General features: G+C 43.0%; 1 long non-coding RNA gene across 1 annotated transcript; it reads left to right on the top strand.

Annotated features, from left to right (window-relative positions):
• Window positions 1–2,096: 2,096 nt before the first annotated feature.
• On the top strand, window positions 2,097–3,009 carry LOC119909700. Its single transcript, XR_005445517.1, has 3 exons — window positions 2,097–2,168; window positions 2,409–2,493; window positions 2,885–3,009. It is a non-coding gene; the product is annotated as an uncharacterized LOC119909700 (long non-coding RNA).
• The last annotated feature ends 3,009 nt before the right edge of the window (window positions 3,010–6,018 follow it).

Below are 6,018 nucleotides of genomic sequence, written 5' to 3'. Positions count from 1 at the left end.
CAAATTCAGGGTAGTCCCACCTACTTCCTGTGTAATGAGTACAGAAATATATATAGGGTTGTTAGTTGATCAGATACAGATATGGTGTATTCGCTCACCCCCAGTAAATTCCTTACCTTTCGTCCCTCCTTCCTGCTTTCCTTCCTCTCTCCAGTTTTAAGAATAAACCTGTTAGCACAGCTGGATATCTGATGGAGAAACCTGTTTTCTGTGTTCATGTAAACCCCTAATCAGATCTCTTAAAGGTGCATTACCATGATAAAGTATCAGGAAAGTCTCACAGGATGAAAGGACAGATAACAACACACAGCTGTGATCACTGTATCCAACTAAAACTCTGTTAATCTGTTGTGAATAGACACCGTCTCAAATGTCCTGTCCTCATGCTGTCAGGTTCTCATGGTCTCAACTGAGGGCAGAAAAGAGTACCGGCAGCTTGTGAGAAGTGCCGGTACGCAAGAAAAGGTCCGGATGTGCCAACAAGTTAAATGAATAAGTACCGGCCCACATCAGGCGCCGTGTGTCACTGTTGACAAGCAAGCTGCTGCTCTGTCTCTTGGCTGCTGCTATGGTGCTGAGGTGATGGTTGAGACAGAGTTTAGACCAGGGCTTTTTAAAGTCTGAGACTACGGGCCTCCCCTCAGTCAAAGCTTGGGAAACCCCAAGCCCCTCCCCCACCACATCTTCTAAGTTTCGCTCAATTCCTGGATACCTATGGGATCATGATTATATTATTTTATCCCGTAGACACTCAGCATTTGAGCCAAAACAGCCTAATATTGCTGTTTGACATAACTTCTGACTGCACCAAATAGTTTTTAAAAAGTTCTGTCCTAAGCCATTTATTAGTTTCTGACTCTGATGGGAGGAAACCGGGTCCCAACAACTACTGTGTCTCTGAACTCTCATGCATGTAGGCTATTCTATGTGATCTCCTTTTGATAACTAATGCAATAAGGAATGTGATATTGTTTCACTTATCACCCCTGAAACAGTTTGGAGCCCCCCTTGGGGAGACCCGCCTCACACGGCTTTAGACCAACGTTTGCATGAAGGACGTGAAGGCCTACATGACCAACCAATGGTGACATTGAGATTATAGGCAACTAGCACCTCCTAGTGGTTACTTTAAGACAGCTGTCAGCTGAATGTCATTGCTGTATTGGTTAATTGTGATCACATGGGTAGGGTCATAGTTCAGACCAGCCATTTTGCAGTTAGTTTGGGAAAATAAGGTGCTTCAGGACATCTTTGTTTAATCTTCGGCATCCACCTGTATTGAACCCTGGAGAAGCTTTGATTGTGAGTTAAATTTAGTGTTTTGTTTTTATAAATAAGTGCATATGTGCAACATTTGGTGAGATTTATAGATAATTACATCATCTTTTTACCATGTGGAGGGCAGCTGTCTGTTTAATTTCATCATGTACAATTCTTCTGTGTTTTTAGTTACATTTAGCTTCTTTTGTGTTCAACTTTACTTCCACGTCTCACTCATCATTTAACCCTATCAGTATCTAAGACATCTGTTTAGCTATCTGTCACCTTGTGTAGAGCCACACAAGCAGTGGACAGAAGCAAATCTTGGACATGTTGGGCGATTTAGAAATCCCAGCTGGATGCATTTCTCAGGTCCCAAAAGAGGATATGTTCAGGAAAAAGAAAGCATACGGTCACTCTACTTTAGTTAATCTTTAGCTGCATGTTAGCTGGCCTTTGAATTAAAGAGCTAACACAGTTAGCAGCTTAGTGTAGCAGATTAAATAGTTTGGTTTGTGTTAGCCGCTTAAAAAAGACTTTAGTTCAGGTTCGCTAACATTTCGCTAACAGTGCATTTTAGCGGCTTGGCTTATTTTCACCTAAAGTTGTTTGCCAGCGTCTGTCCTGTTTTAGCTAACAGGACAGATGCTGGTAGATGCTTTTATCCAAAGCGACTTACATTTGAGGAACAACTTACAAACATCAATAAAGCATCAACACAGAAAGATATCTACGACCAAGCCCGGAAAGGCAGGGGATTTTTCTCACACTTTCTACAACACTGTTAGTTAGCTGTGATTGTTTTTGTTTGTTGCTCTCACTACGAGCAGGTGCTGTTTTAAAACGTACGTTCAGGCTGAAAATTGAACCGTGGTGTTGTATCGGGAGAGGCAGTGACTTTACCAGTGGTGAGTAAGACACAGTATAAGTAATACATGTTATTTGTTAAGCTATGAGGAGAGGAAAAGTACGCTAGCCGCTAGGCTAATTTATGCTGTGTAAAATACCATAGGCTAAGCTAAAAACTGAGACTTTGATTATTATTAAGCCATGTTTTATGTGTGGTGGTGGAGTCAATTTAAAGTGAACTTTACTGCACTTAACCAATTACAATTGTTTTATATGTTGTTTTTTTCTTTTATTGCCAGAAACCACAGAAGAAAGAGGAGGTAGCATGATGTGGCCATTGTGACGGCAGAAAATAGTTTTCTTCTTATACTTAAAGTCATTTATGTAAGTACTTATAAGAGTGCTGTTTTTCTATTATTATGTCTTATACATTGTTTTAATCTTTAACCTGTTCCTTTTATTATTATTCTCATCATTCTAGTCTGTCCACATGTGTAGGGTTTAGGACAGGGAAGTGGAGTTGTTTTCTGTTCCTCTGCTGTTTGGGCTGAGACCAGTCAAGGCTGGAAGAGGATCTTTTGTTCCCCAAAACATAGAAACCCAGGCTGTGTAAATGATCATGCAGCCCTTTGCTCTGGGCCAGACGTTAGTGACTGTCTTTGGAGACAGAACCTTTGGTGCAGCTGATTTGTGTTGTAGTACTTCTTTGTTTATTCTATTTTGTTAAATTCTTACAGTTTGTTGTAACTCAATTATTTGCTCAACCCCTCACCAGGAAACAGATTTCCACGACAGCCATCCCTGGCATCTTGGTAAGAGGAGGATAAAAAGAAGGAGAAGTAGGAGAGCAACGCAGAAAATAAACCAAAAACAATAAAATATACCTTTTATATTTCCACACATGTTGTTTAGTTACATTAATAAGCTTCTTTTGTGTTCAACTTTACTTCCACGTCTCATGAGACGTGCTGGTAAATACCTAGGGGAAGAAGTAAGAATAAATAAATAATAGTGCAACTCAGGGATGTACTGGGGACTGAAATTCAGCCCGGGACTTTGAGACAGAGACGCCTTTTATGTGAGCGCTGTGTGGGGGCGCAGAGAAAGATTTTCTGCAGTTATTTTAATAAATAGTGTTGTAATTTCATTATGACGAAGACCTTCAAGAAACTTTTTATGACACCTGCCTGTTAAGTTTGTATTTGGCACCACTGCACTGAGGAAGACCAGGTCAGGCAGCCTGAGTCAGTCAGAACGCTAAAATAGGTTAAAATAATCAAAATCTACAATGCAGTCTCATAAAGTAGAGCAGCTTCAGCTCTGGGTTGGCCTCTCCCTGGCTCAGCTCCCCTGTGCTGGACCCCGACTCTGCTTGTGCTGATTATACAGCTACATATGCATGAGAAGAACATCAGTAATAAATATAACTAATAATAATCCATTCTCTAATTCTATCTATGGATGATTGCCGACCCAGCCCTGCACAGGCCCTGTACCTGCCACTGTTTCTGGTTCCATTGTCCTCCTCCTCCTTCTCCTGCAGCTCCTCCTCTTCTTTCAACTGTTGTTTATAATATAATCCAGCCGTATAAATAATCTCAGGTTATAATAAATGCATTACTTATCTGTGCCTGTGCTGGGTCTGCCACAGCACCTTTCCACCAACGAAGAGGTCGCATTTAGCTGCCTCTTGTGCCGACATTTTCTTATTTTTCTTATTTTATTTTTTTGGCGCCACTTCTTTCTTATGGACATATGTACCTGCTCTGTTGCGCTTATCACACGACCCTGGGCCCCGACAAAAAGTACTGAGATTAAACTCGTCCCAGATGGAAAGTAAACTCCTTTGATCGGCGCCGTTGAGCCAATCAGAATTCAGCAAAAACGAGGATCGTTCCAAGTTGGGAGGGGCCGCTCGTATCTGCCCTCTACGTTGAAAGTATTAGTTTGGCCGGTCTGACAGAAACGGACAGCGTTCGCTGCAGCTGGCCGGCCGGCGTGGTAGCAGATCTTTTAAAGTTGAAAATAAGAAACTGACAAATAAAAACTCTCGAACACCGGCCGGTTTGGCCTGAGATAGACCGGCCGTTCGGGATTGTTCGCGAAATTCCCGTTGGCCAATCCACTCTCTCCTTAAAAGTGAATTATAAGGAGTCAGAAGAAGGAGAGCACAGGAAGTGCATGTTAGATGTGTTCAAATTCTTTGACATTTGCACAACAATTACAGTGAATCAGTTATTGACATAGAATTTCTCCTCCTCTTCCACTTGTGAATGGGGATTTATGAAAAGAACTATTATTTCGTTTTAAATGGAAGCTGGTCCGTCTGTGTGTCAGTAAGGAAGTGTTGTTGGGAAGTTGTCTCGCTCGCCTCTCTGCTCTCATCTGGTCGGCAGTGAGAAGTTTCTTTTTTTTTATTCTGTCCAAACTTTCCACAGTTAAAATCGGTAAAACTAACAGTGCACTTCCAGCCGTATTTGCTCACAGCCATTCAGCTCCACACAAAGCACGGTTCAATCACTTTTTTCCACAAGTGGGACTTGCGTTTTGTCTCGACAAAATAAACTACCGGAGCCGCCTTTTTCTTTCTTTCAGCCTCCTCGCTGCTTTTATTTCACGGCTGCCCTCGAGTCTCAATGAGAGTGTCAGCGCTGAAGAATGCCTCGCCCCTCCTCCTCCTCCTGCTCCGCTCACCGGGATTCAGCCGCCGTCCAGCCGGCTGACAGCTTCCCCACCACATCGCCTGGCGACTGAAGGGACCACACACACTCTCTCTCCATGTCCTCCATGCCTGGGTAATTGTTCTTCTTGGCTTTTTGGGAGGGTGAGACTGTTCGCAGCCACAGGTCTATTTCTCTCTGGCAGTTTTTTACCCTCAAGGACTTCCAAACAAATTTCAAGCATGAGTGTAAAAGCTGTCCAGTGTTATTAGACAATGAAAGTGTCCCCTTCTTGTGCTCCAGGTCAAAACTACACTCATATCTGCATAGGCCACAGTTCAGTAAGTGTTAATATTGTTCACGCAGCATCCACAGTATAGTTTGTGACATGTAAGGACCCTTTTAAAGGGCCACACTTGTGTTGACAAATTGGAGCTCCTCGACTAAACACGTTGCTGACGTTCAAATGCCAGCATCCGGATCTGACCAGGGAAGCCAGTGCTGCAGAGCCTTAAACCTGCGTCCTCTCCAGCAGCCAGCAGGGGGCGACTCCAGCGGCTGCAGGAAGAAGTGTGATTGTATAGAAGTCTGTGAGAAAATGTTTCTACTTGTCAGCTGATTTATTCCCTCAGTAAACACTTTCCTGATGAGTTTATGGTCTCAGTCGCTAGTTTCAAGTCTTCTTCAACACAGCATGATGTTCATTTAGTAAATTAGGGGTGGTGATGGAGCAGTGTGAGAGACCCGGGTTCAATTCCCCACTGTGACACATCCACCATTGTGTCCCTGAGCACTTAACCCCAAGTTTCTACAGAGGCGTGTGACCTCTGACATATTTTGTAAGTCACTTTGGATAAAAGCGCCAGCTAAATGAATACATGTAAATTATGGTCCCATTTAGAGGAACATAGACCAGAAAGCAGTGGAGCCTTTAGGGCGGAGCTACAAGCTTTCAATCAAGATAGAGGTGACTCGTCTCTGCTGCTCTGTGTACATTTAACCAGCGCCGCGGAAAAAGCTTATCAGGAGTCGGCAGCTCATTTTTCTGGTAAGTACATTTTGTTTTAAGCCTGTTTGTCGCTAGACAAAGTTAGCATCCCTGCTAATATCACAGTTAACGTTGTCAGTGCCAAATCCGTACCGGCAGCAAGATCCGTTCTTCACACGCGCAAAAGTGGTTCTGTCAGTCGAAGAAGGTCACCGCAAATCTGCCTATTCAAAATGATCCAACTAAATCTTTCATATAAGG

The sequence above is a fragment of the Micropterus salmoides genome, unplaced genomic scaffold, assembly GCF_014851395.1.
Source record: "Micropterus salmoides isolate LMB-PRFRI ecotype aquatic unplaced genomic scaffold, ASM1485139v1 Ms_hic_scaffold_1837, whole genome shotgun sequence".
Lineage (NCBI taxonomy): Eukaryota > Metazoa > Chordata > Actinopteri > Centrarchiformes > Centrarchidae > Micropterus > Micropterus salmoides.
Note: the sequence above shows the minus strand (reverse complement) of the source record. Positions and strands in the feature narration are given on the sequence as shown.